The 27,979-nt window shown below is 41.3% G+C and overlaps 2 protein-coding genes across 2 annotated transcripts in view; one reads left to right on the top strand and one right to left on the bottom strand.

The window, feature by feature from the left end:
• The window catches only part of cxxc4 (CXXC finger 4), a 49,264-nt gene extending 47,736 nt beyond the window's left edge, over positions 1–1,528 (bottom strand). The window contains exon 1 of the mRNA XM_084080508.1: positions 1,353–1,528. The gene's annotated coding sequence lies outside the window, so the exon portion shown is untranslated. The remainder of the gene's footprint in view (positions 1–1,352) is intronic.
• Positions 1–27,979, top strand: part of npnta (nephronectin a) — a 491,735-nt gene that overhangs the window by 175,413 nt on the left and 288,343 nt on the right. The gene's annotated exons all lie outside the window — the stretch shown is intronic.

A 27,979-nucleotide genomic window follows, 5' to 3' on the forward strand; every position in this document is an offset into this window, starting at 1 on the left:
ATAGGACCAGACCCAGTACGGTGTCAGCAGCCCCTAGGACAGGGATGTGCATGCCTGTCTATGTGTGTGTGTGTGTGTGTGTGTGTGTGTGTGTGTGTGTGTGTGTGTGTGTGTGTGTGTGTGTGTGTGTGTGTGTGTGTGTGTGTGTGTGTGTGTGTGTGTGTGTGTGTGTGTGTGTGTGTGTGTGCGTGTGCGTGCGTGTTGGGTTGTGGTGGTGGTGGGGGCTCCATTTCCTTTGACTCTCTCCATCCTTCACTCTGTCTGGATTCAGTTTCCACAGATAAAAGGCCATTAGACTCATCTCTCCCCTTCTACTTCCATTACCTTTCTTTCTGGGCTTTTTCTGTCTTTTAATCCTGATCAATAGCTAGAACACTTGCATTTTCAAATCACTTCCATGAACCCAAACAGCTGTCTTAAAAAAACACATTAAAAACTAAATAATAATAAAACATAATGATAATTTGAAAATAATTAATACACATTAGGACTGGAGAAGCCATGTTGGGGTGGTCTCTGCCATCCTCTGACTACTGAAGTGCATGTCTAAAGCTTCTAAACATGCCCTACTATGTAGGTCATGAAAATGTATTTAATACATGCATATATACTCTGGTGGTTAGGCTATATTGTTTGTTTTCAAAATGTTTGCATCATTAACTCTTGCAGAGGGAAAAGCTTCAAAAACATGCATCCATATCCTCATTCTATAGCCTATCATTAATTTCCTCAAGACCCTACATCATTATAAATCCAGATGTGTGATGTGTAGTTTGTGTGTGGATGTGGCATCCAAAACAGCCAGCGACACCAGTAAACAAAACCTCCACGGCTTAATGATCAGCCCTCCTCAGGGTCATTATTACTTAATCAATTCACCCCCGGAGCGAAATACCAGCCCAAAGGCAATCAAGTCACGGACATTGATTTTCAGCCTGTAAACAAAGTTTAGAGAGACAGAAATGTTCAATACTTAGAGAGGGGGGGGGGGGCAGAGAGAGAGACAGACATACAGAAAAAGGAGGAATGAGAGAAAGAGAGAGAGAGACAGAGGTGCACGTGAGTGAGAGAAGCGGAAAGAAGAAAGAAACTACAGCCACGTCCGATGACGAGCTATTGTGCATCTGCACCACGATATTTAGTAATGTATCTTTACACATTTAGATCAAAGGTCATGCAATCAATTGTGTGAGTTGTGCAAAAATAGCCCGATAAAATTGTTCCTGATATTTCCTGGAAAATTTGGGAAACAGCTAAAAGCAGACATAAATCGGGAGAGATGAGGAAAAAAGGACATGCAAAAATATGACACTAGATGGCAAAATATTGGACGAGAGAGCATCATCACCTACCAGGTTTGCTGTTAAAGAGGAAATCCCAGTCTGCTACCAGTCTGAAAACACACAGCGGCACATCACCGCGAAATAATGCAAATAATACGTGAGAAGACGCGCAGAGCAGACATGTAGGTTTGACTGCCGAGGGAGAATAAATAAAGTGGAGTGTGCCGCTCAAAACAAAAGGACCATTTTTTACCGACTTTCTCGGTCACGTTTGAGGGCTAAAAGTAATATAAAATATAGGCGAAGAGAGGAGAGGAGGTCTCGCATAAAGAGAGAGAGAGAGCATGCAGTGCGTGGTGCGTTTCCTTCTAGTCCGGGGTGTATTGTGTGTGTGTGTGGGTCCGTACAGTGTCTCCTGTCGCTGTGTGTGGCTGATTGGTGCTGAGGTGAGGAAGCTGCGATGTGGACACCTACTGATCATTGGCTGGAAACGACTATAGAAACACGAGGAGCACTGGGGAGGGGGATGGCTGTTGGCTCAGGGCGCCCTACAGGGAGATACGTGCGAAGACGCGTCTTAACCTTTTTGTCGCCCCCTCCTCCCCCCTTATCTCCCCCTCCTCTCAAGTTATTTTTATTTCTATCGTAGTCGTAGATGTGACGAGGCGTTTAGAGGAGGAGGGGGGACGTGGGGGGGGTGTCATTTTGCGCTAGGCGTCTTCTAATAAGGATTTGCGGCGGGTTCGCGTGAGGGGAAAACTTGTCAAATTAATTTGAATGGAGCCGCGCGGTGATTAAGATAAAATGCCTCCACCGGCTTGTTTTTTCCCCCTCCCTCCCTCTCTCGCGCTCCGTCGACGGAACGACAGCCATAATTACTAAGACCTGCGTTGCAACGACCGCGGGGATTCATCACGATTATAAATCCTGCCTGCTGGCCACGGCTCCCACAGGCAGGCGACAAGCAGAGCATGCATAGCACATTTATTCCATCAGCCAGCATAGCAGCCCCCGCGTGCGATGCGTATCATGCGTTCATTCATGTTAATGTTGTCACTGCACGCTACGCGTCCAGGCCACGTTGATGCTGTGAATTAAGGCGAGTTAGGCGACAGTATGAGTCTAATCATCATATGCCTAAGCCTACATATCCCAGCTTTTAATTTTGACATTTTAATAGCCTGTGTCCCATAGCTGCCAATATCCTTTCCTTTTATTATTTGTTTCCCCCCAAAAGTGAAGCCAAATCATCCTTCCAAAGGATGATTTTGCTTTACTTTTGGGGGGAAACAAATAATAAAACGAATAATAAATAATATTATGGGGAATGGGAAAGACTCCTTCCAAATCATCCCATTCCAAACACATTAAAGATAATCAGTATGTTGTTTAAATGTGATCATGTGTTGTCATTTTTACCATGTGGGATATCCTTTATTTATGGTCATACTACTACTAGCCTACACAAGAATTGACAAAAGTTAGTATTGCAGGCTATGTGAATAGACATGCAAATAGACATGCAACTTCAAACACAGAGTAGCAATTTTGCTGTGACACCAGCGGAATAATGAATTAATCAATGAAGTCTATAAACTATGGATTTGTTTAGGGGTCTTTGGTATCAGCCCAGGGCCCATGGAATATGCGTCACTATTTACCACTATTCGATGCCGCAGGGTGAAATTGTGTCAATGGGGTTACAAAGATGACACTTCCTATCACAGTAGGCTATATTGTGCATAGGCCTACTTGTGAAATACCAATTATATCACCAATCCTGGTACAAACGAAGTTACACGCCAAATAAACCTTATTCAAGATTAAAGATTCAAGGTCAGGTTCAAGAAGCGAAATGTTGGTGTGTGGCATGTTCTGCAAGAACACGCCACACCAACATTATTTTAGAATCAGAATCATTATTAGAATCAGAATCACATTTATTATCACATCAAAGTTCATGTGTAAAGAAGTGATTATTATTATTATTATTATTATTATTATTATTATTTGTACAAGCTCCACCATTTTCTGATTATGGAGAAGGGGGACGACTGACGATATGCCCTTGAGCAAAATTCATAGTTCCAGTATAGGCTCTATCAGGCAGCTCCACTTTGTAAACATGTGGACGCAGGACATCCATCAACCTTTCTTTGATAAATTATAATGTAACTTTCCAGCAGAAATTAAAAGGCTTAATAACAAATTAGCATTTTTTCCCCGTACTTTTCTAATAGAAGGATGACTATTTATCATTTACAATTAGATAAGTTAAATCTCTGTGTTGAGCAGCAGAGTGCCGTGGGCTTGGCTGTAAGTATTCTTCTGTCGATATCAGAGCCCATGCACACATCTGCGTCTCTGCAAACCTCCCCTGTCTGAGAATCATTTCATTTCGTGGGCGTCCATATCCCCCCAGGGACTCCTCTGCCTAGGTGGTCTCAACCTCTGCCTGCGAAGCCACAGGGATGTGTGGGTTTGTAGCTGTGGGAGGTATGATCCCCATGTGGTAGGTCTTTTGTTCCTGGCTGTTTCCTCCTGTACGCAACCCCCCCCCCCCCCCCCACACACACACAACTTTCCCCATCCTCCTTAAGCTGGATTCATACTTCGTTGTACAACGGTGTCACACGTCGAAAATAGGCAACCTCTGAGCTAACAACGCATTGTGCGACGGAGCATGAATTTGGCTTCATTGCCCTCCTCCACTTTCCCCCCTCCTCCTTCTCCCTGCTAGTACACTTCTCCTCCTTGCTCCTATGTTTCTTCCCTCACTCCCCCCTCCAAACCCTTGTCTCCCTCTCTGGGCTTTTAACTGAACTCTAAGGAGTAATTAATAACCACAATGGCAGATTTAAGTGTGGCCAGCGTTTAGTCAATAGAAATAGGATCGCAGAGGAGTGAAGTCATGAGGCATGGGCATATGAGGGGCGGTGGTGTGGATCCATTGATCCATCCGTCTCCACCTGATCTGGGCTGTCTGTTCTGTGTGTGTGTGTGTGTGTGTGTGTGTGTGTGTGTGTGTGTGTGTGTGTGTGTGTGTGTGTGTGTGTGTGTGTGTGTGTGTGTGTGTGTGTGTCTCCATGGTTGTATTTGAATGTACGTCTGTTTGGGAAGGTGACTGAAAGAGGAAAAAGATAGCAAAATAGGTGAAGAATGCATGTATTCAAAGCTTCATTCTCCTTTTCTATAGAACACGTTTAACACCAACGACAACAAAACACATTGAAAGTCCCGTCTAAGCACCTTATTTATCCAAATAGAATTGAGAGAGGAGGAATTTTATGCACTGGTGGAGATGGGTAATGATGGGACCACAGCATTCTTACATACGCACTCCTTGTGACTGACTGTTGATAACGTTTATTTTCAGTTTCAGTGTGGGACCTCAACAGCAGCGTCCAAGAGTAGTTCCACTGCCTGGCAGTGCCTGCATCACCTATTGCCCTACAAAGTCAGATGAGGGTAACTCAACTCACTTAAGGGCTATACTACTATATAACTATAACTATATCGTTCATCACTGATGTCATCATAGTTGTGATGTGGACTCTGCCATCCACTTGAGTTGGAACAATTTTTATGATGTATGACGAATACATAAAATAGCAGATCTACAAGCTCACAATGCATCAAATCCCGACACATTGAGCTTGTAGATCTGCTATTTTCGTAATTATTTTGGAAAATCTTTCATATTGTGTGAAAATGTGTGGAAAATCTTTGAAAGATTTCACCTCTAATGACATGACCAAAATAGTCATGGTTGAAAGGGGTAAAGTCAAGATAAAAAATAGAAGTCCGCACACTGTGACTTTGTATTATAGATTAACGTTTTCGACACATATTCTTCTTCAGAATAAGGCATAGGACAAACAACACTCTTTAAATAGTGACACCTCAGACTAGCCACCAAGTACCATGAAAACTATTATGACGGTATTAGCAGCATTCTGATACCATACTGCATGGTATCAGCAGTATGCCAAGCTGCTATTGCTCTGTTGGTAAAATAATTTATTTACTTTTATTTATATTATTTTCTTTCCTCATAATCTACTCATAGTTACTGCAGTTACCATAAAGTATACCCACCTATCATTTTATGCATATGCCTTTGTTTGTTTTGAATCTCCGAAACTCTCACAGCATGCATATTTGTGCATGAAAACAAGATAGTGAACCACTATGCAGTCTGTACAGACAGGGAAGTTGTTTCTCAATGAAATTACAAAAAAAGGAAAAAAAACTAACCAGGTTGAGGAGTACTACCGTCTCCTGCAGGTTCTTCTGTTGAACAGAATTCCTCTGAGGCCTTATCAGCAGCAAGGAGAGAGAGAGAGAGGGATAGTTAGAGTGAGAGATTGAGAGAGAGAGAAAGGCAGAGAAAGAGAGCTGCCATGGAAAACAAACGCTATGCTTCAACTCTGCATTGTGGCCGACCATGACAGTGTCTATTTAGAAACGTGGCTTATTTCCTTGTCCCCTCCCATGGTCTAATGTATGGCTCCTTCAACTTGCTCACACGTGTTAGTCCTTGGTCGTGACACGAAGCACATGACCCCACTTCATGAAGCATACACCAAGCCCACTTCCACCAGTGCCTGTTAATTGGAGTGTATAGAGCCATCCTTAATTACCCAGTTAGCAGCTTGGCTGATACCAGGACCACTTCCTCAGATACACGCTCACTGACTGAAGTGCAAACAAAAGTGACTTCAAATGGTTTGCAGAAGGCCTCGGGTGCCTTGTATTTAGAGCGTTGTGGAGGAACGAACGTTTGCATATGTGGAATTATTTTTTAAGGCATTTCAGGCAAGATGTTGTGATCCATTCATGAGAAACAGTGCTATAGTCTAGTTACGCGTCTTTATGTTTTGTGATAGTAATGTGTGGTGGGTGGTTGTAGGATTGAATGCTAGTCAGAGAACAGAGAGAGACAAGATCACTAAGGCAAGTTATGCTAGCTTCTAATGAACCATTTGAGCCGCAAAGTGATTCCAAATGCAGAGTACTGAAATCCTGACGTCAAACCCACGGCCCCTGGGTCATGAAGATTTGAATACATTAGTTCTATTTCACCGCCAGTTGATGATTCGTAACCATGTGAGTAAAGTCGCAAGACTACAGTAATTGTCTCCACCAGGCCGAAGGCGTGGCCGAGACTATGTATTCACCCCTGTCCGTGCGTGCGTCCTTGTGTGTGTGCGTCCGTCTGTTTGTGGAGCTAATGTGTACCGCAAATCGGTACACATTAGCTCTATAATCATGTGATTAAGACGGATGTGTCTGATTTTTCATATTCCATCCTGATTGGCTAAGATTGGCTTCCAAAGTTGCAGGAGGGTTTTGAACAAAATGCCTCATGAACGCAGCATCCGATTGCCGTGAAACTTTGCACACACATTAGGCCCACTTGGCCAAGGATGAAATGCCAACCTACATTTTTCAAATCGGCCTCATGGTGGCGCTATAACATGGCCGATTCGCGTTTTTACCTATAACTGGACCAATCGGAATGAAACTTTGCACGCACACTCCCTAGAGGCCAAGGGAAAACCTCTGCCCTGCATTTTTCTCATCAGCCTTTTATAGCGCCAACAGGAGGCAGATTTTTGCTAAACAAAATTTTTGCTATTGATCCTCCAGATTTTATCCAAACATCATGTAAATCGGTACACATTATCTATATAGTCATGCCATCAAGACCGACCTGCCTGCCTGACCTGAAATGTTATACAGTATATTAGATCTGGAACTCATTATCTGACATGGTACAATTTGGTGGTCAAAGGTCAAGTTGACACCCCTAGGTTGCCCTTCTTGTAACCTGTTCAACACAAATCTGTTGGATGTTGCTGAAAGCAAATTTGAACTTATGTACACTTTAGGAAAGAGGAGATCTTTTCTAAACTAGAATGGATCCATTTGGTGTACATTGGGGAAATGCTCCACGTCACATATTGTTAGAGTACATGCCTAATTGTGTGTGTGTGTGTGTGTGTGTGTGTGTGTGTGTGTGTGTGTGTGTGTGTGTGTGTGTGTGTGTGTGTGTGTGTGTGTGTGTGTGTGTGTGTGTGTGTGTGTGTGTGTGTGTGTGTGTGTGTGTGTGTTCCAGAAACTGACTGGCAGGTCAGTTTTCAAACTAACTTAGATCTATTAGGTCTACAAACTCCCAAAATCCAGGTTTGTGTCAGCTCTTCCTCAATCAACACCGTCAAGGCCAACCACAATGCAAAGTCGAAGCATAGCACTGCCGCAGCCTCAAGATCATCTCATAACATGTATTTTCCACGGCAGCTCTCTTTCTCTGCCTTACTCTGTCACTGACTCCTCTCTCTCTCGCTGTCGGTCTTTCTCTCTCTCTCTCTCTCACACGCCTTGCTGAGAAGGTCTCAGAGGAATTCTGTTCAACAGAAGCACCTCCAGAAGACACAGTAGTACTCCTCCTCAACCTGCTTAGCTGTTGTTTTTTTTTACTGACCCTCCAGCTGATTTCACAGTCTTACTGTAACAAATATCCAGTGTATTGTATATTTAAAGCGCTGCAAGAGCAGATTCCCAGTTACAATTTAGATATGCTGGTCTTCTAAGAGCCAGTGCGCACACAGCCGTAGATCTTCAGATCCTCTTGGTTGTTCCTAAAACTCATATTACATTCGGTGATACTGATAGGGCTTTTGCGACCTGTGCACCTAGGCTTTGGAATGCCCTGCTATACCTGAGGATCTAAGGCGAACAAAATGAGTGTAATCTTTTAAATCATTTCTGAAAACATACTATTATGTCAAGTCCTTTCATTTTATTTAGCCTCTTGTGTCAGCTGTAAGTCATTTTTCTCTCTGTTTGTGTTTTAATTAATGTTAGTTTATGTTAAAATTTTACTTTGATGTTTTATCTATGTATGGTGATCTTGCTACTTTTTTTTCTTTTTTTCTTTTACCTTGTTCTGATCTACCAGCTCACAATGGCTCTTCTTCCTCCACAGTCTGAAGAGGTTCAGCATGGACTCCAGGACACTGCCACTTCTACTACAGTTGCACCATCAGGAGTATCCTGACTGGCTGGGTGCATCACTGCCTGGTACAGAAGATGCTCCATACACGACCGCAAGGCTCTAGCTGTTTTGCTATACTTTTTGTCTCTGCCAGGCTGAAAGGCATGGCGAGAGAGTATGTTTTACCCTCTGTCCGTCCGTCCGTGTGTCCGTGTGTGTGTCTAATCTCTGGCACCGTTGGCCCGGTCGCTGCGAAACTGTGCACACACACTCCCTGGATGCCAGTTCAGAACCTCTGCCTCAAAATTTTCACATGGGCCTGTTATAGCTCCACCTGGAGGCCGATTTGTTCAAAGCCCATTTTTTTACATTACTCCCACAGATTTTATCCAAATGTCATGCAAATCGGTACACAGTATCTCTATAGTCATGTGATCAACACGGATCTGTCCGATTTACCATATTCCATCCTCATTGGCTAAGGTTCGCTTCCAAAATTTGGCGCTGGTGGCGCAGGAGCGCCACCAGCAGGTCTAATTTAGCAAAACACATTTTTGGAACAAAATGCCTCAAATCATGAATGCAGTGTCCAATTGCCGTGAACGACCTAAGAATAAATGCCACCCTTTTCACATTGGCCTATTATAGCGCCACCAGGAGGCCACAATAACGTACCTGACCTGGCGGAGACCTGTGCCAGTACACTCAGTTCAGATGTGAGCACACCAAATCAAGGGCCCCATACCCAGATTCTTAACTCTAGTCCTTTGGGCCGAGGGTTTTTCATTCTAGTTGCATTATCTATTTGACACTTGGGACACCTTGTTTTCTGGTGAACAGAAAACAAGTAGTATCCTGGGTCCCAAGGACAGGAGAAGAGAACCACATGCTGTACAGGTCTGCAGATCTTTCCAGCCCAGCCAGCATTTTAAAGGTTGGGATGCAGAACCCAGATACATAGTAGTAGTAGGTCAGGTTTGATGTGAAATAAAGTATGGAAGAAAAAAAAAAAGTAATCTGAATTGATGAGATGATTGCGCAGAAATACTTTCAATACTGCGTGCTAACAGCGATTGCTTTTGATTTATTTATTTGTTTGTTTATGTATTTTTTCAGCATTCTATTTAGAACCATTAGTCAATCAATAGCTCCTACCAGGCTTTTGGAGAACTTATATTCTATCTGTATCCTGGAGTGCAGTTCTTAAAAGTATAGAGAGACTTGAGCAATAGTTTAGAATGCCCAAGGCCCCTTGTACACATTATTATCAATTGTTTGTATTGTAATGCTACTGATCTTGGAAGTATGGTGCTATAGATAAGAGTGACCTAAAGCTATAAAATGTTCAAGTTAAATGGTCCAGAACTCCAGATTAGGCAGTTCACATCAGTTAATCAATTAACACCAGTAAAGATCTTTTACACATAAATCCTCCTTCAGTTCTACATTCAGACAGCCACAAGCCAAATCAAACCAAATTAAAGTCATAAACCTGCATGACTGTAGACTCCACGCCAAGCTGCTGTTTGCTTCATTTAACCTTGTTGATGTGCTGTATCTTAAAAGACCATATCGGCATCAATATCTCTGTTCACAGCTTTCGCCTTGTGTGTATGAAGAGGCCATTTTCCTGATAAAAGCTTTTCTCCAAAGTAATTAAAATGTTACCGAACTTACAGGTTGTTTGCTAAATAATTTGTGGACTATTCATTAGAATGCAATGATGACATAACGTTAACATTTTAAATAATAACCACACAATGATATTTAATGTTTTGGATTACGCTTATGTCACACCACCGGTGTGACCAAGGTGATACGAGTATACCTTTTTCCCATTTGAAACAAGCACTTGAAAGGCTTGAACTTGAACTGCTGCAAACATTGGTATGCATATTTTGGTACTTCTTACACAATAGAAAGTACAAAAAAAACAATTTAACAATCTGACTGTGGTTGTGAAAGCCTTCTCAACAGTACTGATGCTGTTATCAGAGGATTTAGTGAAATCACATTTTTGTGGCAATGTAACGGTATGACCCTCAGCTAAAAAATATCAGTGTTGAGAAACGCTTTAAAACTGAGCCCCATTCTGAATGTGACTCGTGGACTTAGTGTGTTTGTGTTTGCCAAAGCTGCTTGCCCACCTGCTCCGACAGATGAGCACAGCGACTGTGTTTGCACACGTTGGTGCAAAAGCACCCATAAATGGGAACACGTGTTGCCTTGTCAATGTTTCGATAAAGTCAAACACACACTGACCACAGACTTGTTTCGTGTTCAGTTTTCCAACCAACCAATCTCAAAGATGACGTCATGTTTCACGTTTGCTTCAGTTTTTCATTGTCCAACGCACCTGCATCCGAATGAAGTGCAAATACTTCCTTTACACGTCATGTAGAGAAAAAAATAAACATCCAGAAATTACGACATATCTGGAACTGTGACTAATAGAAATATTCCATCTCGATAGTGTAGAACAGGAAGGACATTTTGTCCAAGTGTAAACTCTTTATACATTGCAGAACCAAAGAAAATACTGGGTTACCTATGGCACCCATACAAGTAACCCAGACCTACCGAAAAACCAGAGCTGTTAAGTTAAATAGTCAGTTATACTCTTGGGGAAAATAGTGACACAATTAGCATACATTTCCTCTTGGTATACATACGTACAAATGTTTGCAGCAGTTCAAGTTCAAGCCTTTCAAGCGTTTGTTTCAAATGGGAAAAAGGTATATTACCTTGGTCCCATGGGTGGTGTGACTAATACATTAAATATCATTGTGTGGTTATTATATATATATTTTTAAATACGTTATGTCATCATTGCATTCTAATGCATAGTCTTTGGAGAAAAGATTGATTTACAAATTAAATTAAAACATCCATAAATGATTTAGCAAACAACCTCAATTTCAGGTAAGTTCGGTAACATTTGAATTACTTTGGAGAAAAGATATTATCCAGAAAATGGCCTCTTCATACTGTACACGTAAGGCCAAAGCCTTACAGAGGTATTGATGCCGATATGGTCCTTTGAGATACAGCACATCAACCAGGTTAAATAAAGCTAACAGTAGCTTGCTGTGGAGTCTACAGTCGTGCAGGTTTATGACTTTAGTTTAGTTTGATTTGGCTTGTGGCTGTCTGAATGTAGAGCTGAAGGAGGATTTACGTGTAAATGATCTTTATTAGCAAGGGTGTTAATTGATTGGCTGATGTGAACAGCCTAATCTGGAGTTCCGGACCATTTCATTTTAACATTTTATAGCTGTAGGTCACTCTTATCCATAGCACCACACTTCCAAGATTAGTAGCATTACAAACAAATGATAATAATGCGTATAAGGAGCCTTGAGCCAAACTTTAAACTATTGCTCAATTCTCTCTCTCTCTATACTTTTAAGAACTGTAAATGCACTGCACTCCAGGACACAGAAAATATACTGTAAATTCTCCAAAAGCCTGGTAGGAGTTATTGATTGACTAATAGTTACTTCTAAATAGAATGCTGGGAAAAGATAATAATAAAAATAAATACGACAGCTTGTTGCCTGTATGGCAGACACTGACTGCAAGACTCAGATCTGCAGACCTGTACAGAAGAGTGTGCAGCTATGTGCCTTGACTTCCATGTTTTGTTTAAGCCCATCTGTCAGTTCATGACTTTATCTTATATCCTCTATAAGAATATGTCTGCACACTTGTAAGACAAGGCTTTTTTGAACAGGTGTATCAGTAAGAAACCATACAGGAACAAAGAAGCACATCCCAAACACAGTTTTGAGCTTCTAACTAGAACGTTTCATTCATTTAAGACATTTTGATACACACAGGATCTTCCTCAGGTCGCTCTCCTCAAGGAAGATCCTGGGTGGATCGAAACATCTTAACTTCTAACTAAACTGTAGACTGAATGTATGCATATTCAGTCATATATCTGGAGTCAGTCAGTATATTTTGTCAGTGTCAGATTTTAATAAATAATTTTACTGTCTCCTGTAAGTTACACAAGACTGATAGTTTTTTTTAAACCTCAGCCCAACCGAAGACCTCCACACATCTTCCCACGTCGATATAATCTTGCTATTTAATTGACCCAAACTTGATCCAGCTCATAGTTAACTGGAATTCAGAATAACTGCTTGACATCTGGGATATGATTGCTTGACATTTAGACATTCAATTTCTAACACACAAAGGTGACGTGAACATGATCTGCCCAACTCATATATAGATTTTTTTGTACATTCAATTTTAAGACTTTGCAGGGAGTCAAATTCCAACCAATTTCTGTGTTTCCATCATTCAAGGCCATTTCATGTCATCATATAATCATACCCTAGGTTAGCCAGGGACACAGTTAGGATTAGAATTATTTAGTTAGGTTAGCATTTTTGTTGTGGCCAAAATAAGCTCTCAAGACTGAATCTACTTGTAAGGAGTCATGGGAAGCATGTATAGGTATTGTATGGGGCCGGGGTTAGAATTAGTGTATAGGATCAGGGTTATGATTATAGGGTTATGGTTATACTGTAGATTGAAAGGGTTAGGATTAAGTACTTAGGGTCCCAGGGTTAGTGTTAGGATTATTCAGATTAAATTAAAGCTTAAGGGCAAATGAAATACACTGACAATTGGCAAAACCTATATTTTAATACAAATATGAAAAGAGTACCGATTGCTAGTCTTGAGCCTAATTTTAACCCTATGCGAGTTCAGAGTCGCAACAAAAACCTTTGCTCAAAACTTTCAATCTTTGATCATAACAGTTTAGGCCAACCTAAATTGCCTGGCTATGCATGGCCATGTATGATTTACTGATATGTGTGTGCAGTTGTAGTAACCAGTAATTATTTTCAATGGAGATTCAATCTTCTAGCCAGGCCACCCCTCCAGGGTCTGGCAATTAATGAATATGAGGGTATTCCAGTCGATCAACCAGTTAGTGCACTGAACACATTAGTGCAATGTCCGTAATTCAATACCATTATAGGACCTGTGTCCAATAAAGCACTATCTTAAAAGATCATCTTGAAAAACGAATGAATTCATTCTAACAATCATTCCTCAATTATTTGGCATTTGGCATGATTTTTATCATGCGTTTCAATGGCTTGAAGATGCTAGTGGTGGAATTACACCCAATGTTTTGGAAGGGTTATTGCCTCGGGCAATCACTTAAGAACAATGTCTAATGGAAAGCTGTAAGCAGCAAATACGTTGTGCTCTATATGCGTCACTACACAAAAAACATGGTAGTTCAGTGTGTCTTAACCAACCCTGTTAGCTAGAAACGGCATCTACAGCACTTAGGTGTCAGCCACTACATAGAGTGAGAGAGTGAGTGAGTGAGTGAGTGAGTGAGTGAGTGTGAGACATACAGACAGACAGCAAAACCATGAGTGCAATTTGAGAGTGGATTTTTTTTTTTACCTTACACATACATTTTTACCAAAAGAACACTCAGGATTATACAGTGTAGATAATAGATAAATACAGACAGACAAGAGAGAGACAGAGAAAGGTCCAAGGAGGGGAGTAGTATTTTTTAACGGCTACAGAGGGATGTTATCTTGCCTATAAAACAAACACAGCACTACCCAAAGGCTCAGTCACAGGCAGCGGGAGCAAAGGCAGGAGGGAGGGAGGACAGCAGAAAAAGTGGCAAGCAGGACGAGAGCTGCTCTGCTGCCAGACACATTACAAGGCGTTCTAATGAGGGAGAGCTCGCTCTCATCCCCTCCCACCCTTGCTCCCACCTCCACCCCATCCCCCCCTCCCCATTTTCACAGAGTGATAGAGGCGCGCGAGGTGCGGAATTAATTGCCAGGGCGACAACGGCGGTGAGTGAGCGTGAGCTCAGGAGGAGCGGGTCATTATGGCACGCCTCCTCCTCACGGAGAACGCTGCAGGCGGAGCGCGGAACGCCACGCTACTTGCACAATTCCCATGATCCCACAAGGGGGAATAGATAGCAGGGAGGGAGGAGAAACCGGGTGGGAGGGGGGGTGGTAGAGAGAGAGAGAGAGAGAGAGAGCGAGAGTGAGAGAGCAGGCAATGATATTGAAGCAGGATAAGCCAAGCTGCTTTCTCTTTGTTGGGTGAGAAAAAAGGAATAGTTGTTTTTATTGCCGTTCTTTTCCTGGATAAATACATTGCCATTATACACAGTAGTTCACATTGCCTTTACTACATCGTTAAATGTATTATTATTGGCCTACTATTGCAAGGTGCACTTTTTTCAACATCTAGACAATAATACTTAGATGTTCCACTTTGCCCTCATTGTGATTGGTAATAATGTGGGAAGGGAATAGGTTATAGGAGGAAAAGCTATGCTTTTAAGATAGAATGCCATTTGGTGGATGTTTTTATTCAATGTACCCAATGAATATATACATTTTTATTATGTCTGTCCTCAGTAGAAATCAAAGCCCTTACCCTGGCAGCACTAACAGTAATGTCATGTCCTAGAATTACACAAATGTGTATACTGACTTGATCAAATTGACTTTTGTGTCTGAAGTTAGCGTCCTCTTTACATTTGGGGATTTTGATTTCAGATGACTCATTACACACTTCATCATCACAAGTTGTGCAGTAGGCATATGCTGTCATAACAGTACTGTATAACATGATCATTAATCACGTTTCATGTTCCCGGCCAGCACTCATCATCTTGATGAATTGAATACACAGGACCACAATGGAAACAAGCCCTTAGGGCTTTTTGTGTTATTCTTTTAGCACCATTGTCTGATCGTGCCACTGTACTATTTGCAAACTGTTAATAAAGTATTCAATCAATCAATCAATCCCAGGTGGAGAGACAAAGGACAACAACAATTGCCCAAAAGTCCCATTTTGTGGACAATAATTCTGTTGAAATGTTTAGGAAAACGTTTTTTTTTATCTCATATGTAAGTGCCATTTTTGCAATCCATTCACTCACAGCAGAAATCTACTCTTTGTCACATCTCTTTGTGTGGTGGTGAGTCGTCTTGTGCAGCCCTGGTGAAACCTCATGACATCAGACTGAATGTGTTGGACACATTGCCCTCTAGTGGCCACTGCATTTCGCTGCAATTACACAGGAGCAGGGTTTCTCATGGGAACCAAGGAAAACTTTATTTATTTAAAGGGATAACATGTCAGATAATAAGAAAAATGTATAGACTCTTACAAAAAATAACCACACTTAATAATCACTTATCACCACTTAAGTAGATGAACATCATTAAATGTTTCATACTATAGCACGATGATACTGATGCTCAAAGCTCATTTCATTGCATTTTTTAAACTAGTGGGATGGGCAGAGAGGAAACTAAATTGCAGGGTTTCATCACCAACCACAAAGTTGTTTGACCGGAGTCCCTCAGGGCTCTATACAAGTTTCTTTTCTGTTTTCCCTCTACATTACATTCGCCGAAAATAGCCGATCTACGAGCTTGGTCAGATTTTGGGGTTTAAGTGGTTAAGATAGTATTACTGTGGATAATATCTGTCGTATGTATGTAATGTAACACACATGATATGTAACACACATGACATGTAATATGTAATATGTAATGTAACACAGAACACAAGCCACATGAAAACACAAGGCATTATAATTATGTAAGCTCATGTCATGTCATGACAATGAGGTTGGATGCTAGACTTGCTGAGCCACCAGATAAGTTGTATCCAGAAATACCAGAAATAACTGATCCAGAAAAGAAACTCACAAGACAACATTCTTGTGCTTGCTTGGTTTCTTGTGTGAGCTTTGGATGAAAGTTGAAACTTAAGTAGTTGTGATAGAAAGTAGTGAAGACTACTTTATATGAACTTACATATGACACAGTTGTACAACTAATTTATATGACACAGTTGTACGACGCAGTATAGATTAGCCAGAACACTACTGTACAGATGGATCTGCCGGGTAACGTGAGCATGCTATATAGTCATGTCCTCCACATGGGCGACAGTGGGTGTCACTGTGTGAATAAAGCACACTAAGGTGTTCACCTTTTATTTGCTAGCCAATGCCAAAACTAACAGAGGACATTATACCTGCATTCAGTCATGAAGTTGAATTAAACATTGTATGGTATTCCGTCAATCTCATTCCTATAAGATGAGTGAGCCCTTAGCTATAGCAAATTCATTATGACTCAGAGACTGAAGAGAAGACAAAAATATGATTACCATTTACTGGTAGCCATGAATGTAAAATTTTGTGGATGAATCTATAAGACCACTTGTTCTGTTTTCATATTCTGTATCCCCCTCTCTAACCCATGGTGCTTTTAGTAGCATTAGGTCAGGTAGAAAAAAAGTAGAGAGAAAAAGGACTCAAGTCTTTGATCATGGCACTAATACCCTTATTCAGATGTTCTATCCTTTTTTTCTTGACTTTGCCAACTAGAGGCCCTAATGAGACAGGAGCTGTTTCCTTGGGGAGAGATGAGGCCATTGCATTACACACAGAATCACTTTACACAGGCTGTCTCCCTGACAAAGATATCATGTCAAAGCTCTCTATAAAGCCCCTCCATCGTCACACTGTTTGGTAATATAATGCGTAATAAGTCTTTTGGTCTAAGTGGATTCCTAAACCTGACTCATTACCACTGGCGTGCACAGACATTTTGAGGGGCAGGTGCTCAAGTAAATTATACTTTTTTTTGTTTACTTGGTCTGCTCTTTCTTCCCTCTACACCTATACCTCTTTGCCAAAAATAGCCGATCTACAAGCCCACAACGCCTTGCAGTGCGAGGCGTTGTGGGCTTGTAGATCTGCTATTTTTGGCTAAAGTTCTCCTCAGAAAAGGGATGCTAGGTTTCGAGTGGTTATGGTAAAAAGAAAAATCATATCACACAAAGATTTGGCGGACCCCCTGTAGTAACTCTGAGGACCCCCTGTTGAAGACCCCTGCTGTAAACCTTTTTTTCAAAAGGGCACTTCTGGTCAAGAGGGCAAAGGGCAGGTGCTCTAGCACCACCTAGAGTCTATCTGTGCACGTCCCTGCTCATTACCAATCCACCATGAGGAGTTGCACCTTTTGGGGTAAAGGTTTTTCCTGGTACATGTAGTGGAAGTTCTGTTACAGCAAAGCCAGAGGCAAATATGTGGATATTCTATTCTAGTTTATAACAGGCATATACTGCAGCTCTAAAGGTGACTCTCCACCAAATAGACTACTCCACCAAAATAATAGACTTCTCCACCAAATAGACTACTTCAGACTACAGCACACTGGCAGTCTGTTGGCAAAAGTTGGCATTTAGTTCAGCTCAAACGACGTTAATGAGGACTCATTTTTACAGGCAGTGTTGCCATATTTTGTGAGAGAAATAAGCAACCAGGTCTTGGAAAGCAAGCCCAAAAGAAGCAACTTAGGCCACATACTTTAAACCTACTGTATATGCATCGGCTATTTGAAAATAACAGATCTACAAGCTCGGCAATTTTTTTTTAAATTCTTGCAACAAAATGTGAAATATTTGGAATATCTTTCAAACATTCTAACAACACAAAATATTTTCATGAAAATATTTGAGAACCACGGTTTAAATTAATAATTAAAGAAATTGGACTAAATAAGCAAGTACACTTTAGGAACAAGCCCAAAAAAACACAACCCGCAACTACCGATTTTTACAAGCAACTTTACAGAAAAAGAAGACCAAAGTCGCTCATAATAAGCCAATATGGCAACACTGATTACAGGGGCTAGGGAATGGGCAACAACAGTGTGTCGCAGGTTCGACTCCCGATCACCAATGCTGCGTGTCACTCCCCATCTCTCTCTCCCCATTTCCTGTCAGTCTACTGTATCTAGCAATAAAGGCAGAAAAAGCCCCACAAATATCTGAAAAAAAATATACGAAAAAGACAGACAGACAGATAGATACCTTTATTGATTCTGTACTGCGGTGGAATATCGGTCGTCCAGAGCAGTGGTTCTCAAACTTTTTCGTGCCAAGGACCCCCAAATAGACTCTTATTAGCCCGCGGACCCCCATTTGAAAAGATAAGCCAGGGACCCCCATAATAGAAGATTTTTACGTCTCTCTAGCAGTGATTTTCAACGATTTTAATTTCAAGGACCCCCAGTGTGACATGCATTAGGCTACGGACCCCCATTTAATAGCATGTATGTCTCTGGGGCCCCGAATCATATTGTAACATCAATGTTAATTTAACTCTGAGAGTGTACAAATGGAACCAAATGGACCCATTAGGGTCCATTTGGTTCCATTTGTACACTCTCGGAGTTACAGACCCATAAGGGTCCATTTGGTTCCTGTCCATCATTTAGCTGGGTACCCCCTGGAACCCCCTCAAGTACCCCTGGGGGTCCCCGGACCCCACTTTGAGAACCATGGGTCCAGAGGACAGCAGTGCAGTGCATTCCTCCCAGCATATCATAAAGAACAGCCTTTGAGTAGAATACAATAGAGGGTCTTGCTACAATAACCACTTGTGACCAGATAGACAGACACTTAGTGCAGACCTAAATACGGGACCAAGATTCCGATGTATTTGTAAAGACCTGTAACAAATAAGTGAAATTTCACTTCCCATTCCATCTGGTTTGCCAAGCTATAATATTCCCACAAACAATAGTGTGCAACAACAGGTGTGAAATGTATTGTAGTCATATTCAGCTCTGCTGATATACAATCCTCACTGAAGCTACATATGTACTGTATAAAGGACCAGAACATATCACATATCTACACAATTTCTAACTCTCTGTGAGAAACACAATGTATTAGGCCATCAATGCCACATTCCTTGTAAGGGGACAGGGCAGTAGAAGACTATGCATTGCTGAATGAAGACTGCAAAATGCAAAAGAAATGCACCATTTGAAAAACCTGACAAATGGTGTTACAAAATGACCTAGAGCCATATTGGACACACGTTTTTAAATTAAACCCTCCATACATCCATTATTAAACCTTCCAACCACGGTCTAAACTCACTGCTAGTGTGTAATAAAGTATTGGGGTCATTTAACAGTCATTCTGTTAGCTACAGTACGTATCAGATACTGTACCTTCTCCTGGCATACTTGACTAACTTAATTAGACCCATATAAAATGGAGCTTGCATGTGCCAATAACACCAGGATGTGAAAAATCTACATGACCATTTCCTAAAAGTCTTATGTGTACAGCAACTTCGTGAAATGACCTAATCACTTGTGTCTGTAATGTAATCATAGAGCTATTAGAGCTACGGTTTGGTTTTATTATACTGTTTATACACAAATCCTTTATTTATTTACTATTTTGCTATAAGTGTGCCATATTATATATTAAGAGCACTGTTTTGATTAATAAAGAAAATGTTGACTATATATTTTTCTACAATCTATACTATATTTTCAGCCTAGTGGCTTTACAATGTAATGCAATGCTCTAGTCAGTTTTTCTTTGCCACAAACCATGGCTCTGGAATCAAACATTTCCCAATTCCACAGGAATATCTGCTGCAGCGCAGGAGAACATGATAATTTATGTAAATGATTGTTTGTGTGTTTGTGAGTGGGTGGAAGGGAGGTGGGAGGGGGTCGTGGCTGCGAGCGTACGTGTTTGTGCGTAAATCATGTCTAACCATATGCTGTTCTCCTCGGCAGCACACGTACGCATCTGAAATTGATCGTCAACTATCTCCTCTCCCCCTACTCGTGCACACAAACAGCGTGGGCTGAGAGAGAGAAAGAAAGAGCGAGCGAGAGAGAGCAAGGTCATAGCCAAGGACGTGCCACAATCAGTGACGGCTTGTGGAGGGGGTATGTGTACATGTCACGGCACAGCTGTTGTACTACACATGACAACACAACAGAGTCATTGGCACATCTTTGTCACCATGAAACATCACCCTAATTATTTTAACGGCACACACACGCACACCTCGCGCTCTCCCTTCTTCACTCCCCCTCTCGTTCATGGGGATAAATTGCGCCCTGGATGTCCTAATCTCCCCAAGATTACCACATAATGTCCTCCTGTTAAACCCTAAGTCATCCCTTTGCTCCCTTTTTTTTCCTCCTGGCAGGATTCAACTGCTGTGCTCAAGCATCTGCAGTCAATAGCGACAAAGCAGGTTCGCCTAGCGACAGACGACATGGCCATGAGTGGTTTGGCGGCTGCTGCGTTTTGCTCGCCACGCTGGAAGGATGATTTCATGTTGGTGGCATCTGTAAAGGGCCTCAGCTGCCACTGAATGACACAAGTTTAGCTGGACGAAACAGCTGCTGCTGCTGCTTGGCGTCTGCACTGTATGCAGCCATTCAACAGCCTGTGGCACCGTTGCAGCATTCCAGCTTGGCAAACAAGAGTTTGCCAAGCAACAATGCATGAACTATGATCTTCTTTTGCTCATGGCCACGGTAGCTTTTCCTGAGCACCAAGGTTTAATGGTTGCTGAATGTAGTGATAATGGTTCTCACTCTGTGTGTGTACAGGGTGGAGTTGTCTCACTTTGTCGCTTATGCAATACAACAATCCACTATCAACTTGGTTACGAGGTTGAGAAACGTTTTGTCCTGGGTTCAAAATTGTGCAATTTATTCCCCAAGTGGGATAATATCGAGTGCAAAATCTAAATGAATACGCATTACGCACATCACTTCTTTGGGGTACTGGGTTAAGAAATGAACATAGAGAGCAATTATAAAGCCTGCACACTCATATGCTCCAATATCATTTATTAAACAACATTTCGAGCCTGCGCTCTTCGTCAGGTGAAAATAAAGATAACATTAGGTAAATGTATACATTCCATTTGCAGGGAAGCCACTTTGACTTCCTGGAATATCACTCTGGCCCCAAAATATTTATTAAACAAGGAAAACAATTAACTACATCATTATACTAAGGCCCATGATACCTTGGCATCATTGTTGTAACATTTCACTTTTCATTTCATTTCTAATTCAGCAGCTCGCCACGTCTCTGACGAGCAATACAATACATCTCACTACTTTTTGACAAACAAAACCACTAGGGATCTGGGTATGGCTTAAATGGCCTGTGGGTATTCTGTTCTGGCCATGCATCAGTAGTGTGTGTTGTGTGTAGACTGTTGGTAGGACAGTTGGTGTAAAACAGATAGCGGGCAGGCTGTTTGTTGGCAGCAGGCAAACTAGACGCCCACCTGTAGAAGCTGATGAATCAGACTGTTGTGTTCAACCAGGGACCATGTGAGGTTGCTTAAGACAACATCACTTATTACCAGACTAGTCACAGATGTCACATAAGTAGCTGTCTGCACACAGTGGGACTGAGTGAATGTTACTTTTGTTACTGTACACTCACAGATGTATACATGTAACCCAGTGGTGTGTTCTAGGTTTTTTTGGAGGGCATACGATAATCATTCCCTGCATGACATGTGCCTGGTCAATGGATGAAATGGATCAATATACTGCAATGTAGAAATACTCTGTTACAAGTAAAAGTCCTTATAAGTACAGTACTTGAGTAAATGTAATCAGTTACTTTACACCACTGATGGTTAGTAGAGGGCTACGCTTTTCCCCCCAAACATTCTGCACATCATACTGCGTATATAGCGTAACACGGCAGAACACACCACTGATGTAGCCTGTGCAGTTGGATCCTGGATTTCTTGTCCGGTCAACAGTAGGCGGTAAGGATAGGCTCCAACACCTCTACCCCTCAAAACAGGAGCCCCCAGGACTGTGTCCTGAGCCCCCTTCTCTGCTCTCTGTACACCCACGACAGCATGGCCATGCACAGTTCCAACTTGGTGATTAAGTTTGCAGACAGTGAACACAAACAAGATAGTGACGAGTCACAACAAGCTGGCCTCCATTAGAAAGGTCAATAACTTGTCACAATCGTGACAGGAGAACAACCTCTGTCTCAACGTTGACAATACAAAGGAGCTGATTGTGGACTACAGGAAGAGATGAGGGAGGCTGGACCCCAATCGGTTCTGCTGTGGAAATAGTCAGCATCTTCACCTCACCTAGGATGAGCACACCGGTCATGCAGTGAAAGCGCGCGCGCACGCATGCACACACACACACACACACACACACACACACACACACACACACACACACACACACACACACACACACACACACAGTGTGTCCCTATTTTGTCTAGTTGCTGTAATGCCAAGGAGGCGGAGCCGAAACAAAATAATTGTACTATTGTATATCTGTAAATGGGATGCAACATTAGAGAAACATACAAGCACCTGTACAAACACAGCTCTCAAATAATTAGATACATGAAGACGTTATGTCTCTATTAAAAGCAAATATGTGGTTTGTTGTGGGTAAATGTACCGTAATAAGGCTTCTTAAAGTTTGAAACCCTGGCTGGACTCCAACAATCCATCAAGGGAATGTCCTCCTAACCACTAGACACCACTGACACATGTCAAAAGACTTCTATAAACTAATACAGGAAGCCAATGACGAGGTGCCCTCTGAAAACTAGGGACTGGTTTCCACCCAACATTCTAGAGGTTTTGGATTACTTGTTTTACTAAGCATTGAAGATTCAACAGTTTGTTGTCATATCAACCAAGGTTGTTAGGAATTTGTCTCAGTGTGCTCAGAATAAACACAGGAGGAGATATTAGGTAACACAGGGACATGTTTTGGATACAATATACAGGTGATATAATGCAAAGGTTTTGTACGATTTGTACGATTTCCAATTCTGAAAGGGGCATTTCACAATACTGATTACTAATAAATGTATACAAATAAATAAATAGTTCTTATAGCTTTCAAGTTGACTATGTAAGATTTAGATTTTGATGCTTTATAAATATTTGTTTTTCTGTCAGACAGACAATATCATGAATTGATTTGCACTGTTGTATATCTTGCCCATCAGGTCAGTCTTGCAAAAGACATTTATAATCTCACTAAGTATTTTCCTGGTTAAACCCATGTTTTTAATAACAGTTGTTAATAGCTATGTACACTGAGCAAGCTTTCATGTTTGAGGCAAATTTGTGTTCATATTTAATACAACGAAAAGCGTTCACTGTTCGGAGTCAAATGAATGAAGGACATCGCAACTAAATATCTCATTAACCACACACTGACTGTACTGTACTGTAAAGCAGTTACAGTTGATACTGAGACATGATACAGTTCAAATGCATATTAGGTGAAATATTCCTTTGAAATAAACAACCCCTGTGAGGGTAAGCACAGTCATTGGAGGCCACCTTGGCCCACCAGCAGGGGTCATCCTGTACACCATGTCATACTTTATTTAGCAGTTGGGGACATTTTGGACAAAGGCAAAATTGGATACCACTCATGAAAAGCTAAGATTAGTGTAATTAAATGTATGTCTGTGTGTCATTTCAAAATGAGATATTCATCTAATATAGTTAATTAGCTTAAGTACTGTACTATCTTCTACAGGATTATGTGACCACTCTAAACTAATCTCAAGAGCAAAGTGTGTTGAACATCCTTGAATAAAATATTCATAACAAATTCAGAGAAGCCTGAATTGTTGTTATTTAGGCTATATGAAAGTAAATGGTAGTGTTTTGTGTAATTTGAGTTGAACTCTTGGCTTACCTACTGTCTCCTTTGCTCTGCTATTGGTGAAACACGTTTACCCATTTGAAAACTTATTATGGAATAATCTTTGCACCTTCTTATGACCAGGACTCCCCCTTGAAAAAAATATGCCTCTACCTTGATCAGATCATGGATTCAAAAATAGAAGGGAAGAAAATAGGGAAAAAAAGAGGGAATATAATTAAAACATTGTTATTAATTAATAACAATTAATTAACATTAACATTAATGTAACAATACATTACTGTAAGTTTCATGTCTCACTCTCCCAAAAGAGAGGGGTAATTGCAACAACATTAAAGATAATGGTGCATCTAGTGTCCAATCAGGTGTTCTTCAAATAACTTGTGAATTTAGCCGACCCTCAATGTGGTCCTAATGGTTTTCCCCTAAGGGTGGTGAGTGAAGATTCATTTGTGTGGCGAGCGCCAGAACAAGATGACACCAGGCAGTATCACATGACAAGTTCTGAAGTTTCTTAAACACAGAGAATATATAGTACTGGTCATATTACGTGACCAGGGGATGTGAGTCGTAAATTATATAGAGAGGAACAGAAGGTAAATAGAGTATGATATAAAGTGCACAATAAAACGCAATGTTTACAATGTTGATGAGTTGCACCAGAGCAACAGTTGTATGTAGTGTAATTCGGCATACAACTGTCCTATTTATTTATTTATTTGTTACATACAATGCTGTGTAAATAAACCGGATTTAGCTAGAATGATAATTTCCATCCATAGTCCCCATACAGAAGACAAGCAACATTACAAAAAAGAGCACATATAAACATTACTGAAAGGGTACAAACGGAAGAGAAAAAACTACAGTAAAAAAGGCCTAGTATTGACCTAATTGTCCTGATAAAGCAGTGACCATGGCATGATGTATATCGATTGTATATGCTTATGCAAATGAGAGTCTACCAGACACCAGGGTTGACATTTCTCAAAGGAATAGTAGGGAGACAATGCTAGTCGTAATTGTATTAACAGTCTACAGTCTACAGATTGGTTAAAATTATGTTTTCTTCATTAAAATGAGTTGTGGATTATAGCTGTAATTTGTATAAGCACCCCTCTGTCTGCTGTAATGCTATTTAAGAGACCAGTTTGAACCGAACTCACCTTTGTTCATTAAATATGTGAATTTGTATGACTTTAGTGAGATCATGAACTGGCTGTCAGGCAGAAATCCAAACGAGCCCGAGGACCAAGCTAAGGGCTAATTCATACTTTATTGCAAGACTGTGTGGCTCAATGACAATAACTGATATTCAACTAAAAAAACGTTTTAAAACATTGTTTGACTTTTATATATAAATCACGCCTGGCTCCTCCTTATTTACGTGCATATATACTAGAAATCAAACCCAGTATGGCCTACGTTCTTACAATACATTACAGATATTTATCCCAAGAGTAAAAAAAAAAAGAGAAAGAAACAAAAGAAAAAATGCTTTTAAATATGCTGCCCCTTCCTCCTGTAATTAAGGACCTGAAATGACAGCTTAAATTTTATAGTGGTCCAGTTCCAATTTTGTCTGGTCATTTCTTTGTGTCATCACTTCCAACTTCCAATGTTTTATCTGTATCCTGTGTGAGTTCTCGCTTCTCAGTAATTTAACACTTACAGTAGGCTATTTAGTGTTCTCACACTTTCAAGATTTTTCAAAAATAGCAACACCAAAATCTAAAATGACAGACGCTTTCCCGATTTTAATGGGTTAAACCTGTTTTGCATTTTAGCTGGATGTTGTTTGTGTTCACTCGGTTATAGTGTGTCTGTTTTGTTTTAGGTTTATTGTGGTAACAGTGTTCATGCTGCTATCTTGGCCAAACTCAATGAGAATTTTACATGGTTAAATAAAGGAAGATGACAATGATTAAGATCCAAGGGATCTAATAAGTGTTGTAGTATAGGGAGGGAAACCACTAGCTACACACAACAGCAAGGATTCTTCCCAAGGCACAGTAGAGACTCACCCCAGCCTGTGGAGGTCGCGGCTGGGGGCAGTCTGGGGGTGGAGGTGAGGCGGCGGGGGTGGGGCGGGGGGTTGATATACACAGTGTGATTGGAGGAGAAAAGCACCTGCAGTCTGAATGTGGGAACCATCTCCAAGCCCTTGCAGAAGCAGCAGGCTGCACAGGAACAGTGGATGGCCCTGACTGGCCCTGGATGACCCCGCTGCACCCAGGGGACTTACTCTGTCAATTATTAGTGGTGCACACGCACGCACACACACACACACGTGCGCGCACACACACACAAGGTGGTTGTAAATAAAGGACACACACACAAACACAGGCGTGCGCACACACACACACACACACACACACACACACACACACACAGTTGTAAATAAAGGACAAACGCCAAGAATTGAGAGGACAGCACACTAAATATCAGTGATAACAATACATAAAATAAATAAGAGTGCATGAAATGCACATACGTAAATAGATTCTGATTCATTAGCTGTCACAGCTCAACATAAAATCATAACACTTGAGAATACTCTCCCTTTCTCTCTCTGACACACACACACACACACACACACACACACACACACACACACACACACACACACACACACACACACACACACACACACACACACACACACACACACACACACACACACACACACACACACACACACACACACACACACACACACACACACACACACACACACACACACCTCCCCCCTGGGTCCCCTGCTGTGGCCTAAACAATTAGGGTAGTCTTGGAGGAACACTAACGACTTTCCCTTGTTTTTTAAGATAACTGGAGGAAGGGGGGCATCTGTGTAGGTGACATCTTGTTAGGGGGCTCGGGGGTTGGGGCTAGTACCATTCTGGCCACTCTGTCTGCTGTGTATAGGCTTAGGAGATGTACGTAGTTATTATCTCATATAAAGGCTCAGGGCTTCTTTTTTGTTTTTACATGCATGTAAGAATACAGTGGGTAGCAACATGGCACGCAGTGAAATTCTTATGGCGCACGCACGCCTGTGCGTGTGTGTGTGTGCGTGAGTATGTGTATGAGTATGATGCCCCACCAGTATGATCGGAAATGTCTGCTAGAAGTGTCATCTTTGTCACATTTGAAGCCAAGGCCTAGTTGCTCTGTAGTACCTCGAGGTGGGATTCTGTTCTCCCCTACCTTGTGGACTGAAATAAAAACCATGACAACTGTAAATCTTTGCTTTTATCACACACCAATGTGTGTGATAAGCAACAATAAGCCACAAAGCCGCCGGAGGGCATTTATTTTCAGTGGTCACTGGGCTACACTGAGCGACATGGCGACAAACAAAAAGTTGAGCAAAGTTCTACTTTATGCAAATGATCGCCGGCCAAACAGAGGGTAGATGTGTATCTCGTATTACTTTACTAACATTAGCATTTTAGTTCCCAATACACTGATTGCAGCTGATTCTGGCATTCCTGGACTGTGCGATGCCGGACTTTTTCGCTCCTAATAAAGTTGTTTATTTTGATTAGTTTTGTAAAGCGACTTTGGGTACTAAGAAAAGCGCTATATAAGTCTGATGTATTATTAGTATTATTATTTGAGGCAATCTACCTGCATTGCTATTGCCCCAGATACAGGCCCTAACCCTGTGGAGGAAGGAAGGAGTCAGTGGAATTATTGTATTGTGATAATTAATTTTCGATTGAACTTTTGAGATTTGACAGGAAGACTCTTTTTGATCCAATATGGGTGGCCCTCAAAGGGGTCTTTTAGATATCCCACACCTGCATTGGATGTGGCGTTGTTAGCCCCCACTCTTCTGGCCATTACCCATTTTCAACCTCATCTTCATATAATTGGTCCACACTCATGCTCCTTATAAAATGGCATAATTTCCGCCTGCTCCTTCTATGCCTCATTGGTGGGCTATGGACAGTTTAAAAACCTACCTAGCAACGACATCATCGATGAGAATTATAAGCTAATAGAAAATACAGCCTTTCTCTTCCTGAAACGTTATCATGCTGAAAGAGAAGCCAGTTGTCATTTCGTAATAAAAATAAATAAATAAAAAGTTTTAAATTGATTGATTGAACTTACAAAACAAAACATGC

The sequence above is a fragment of the Gymnoscopelus microlampas genome, assembly GCF_963454915.1.
Source record: "Gymnoscopelus microlampas genome assembly, chromosome: 2".
Classification (NCBI taxonomy): Eukaryota; Metazoa; Chordata; class Actinopteri; order Myctophiformes; family Myctophidae; genus Gymnoscopelus; species Gymnoscopelus microlampas.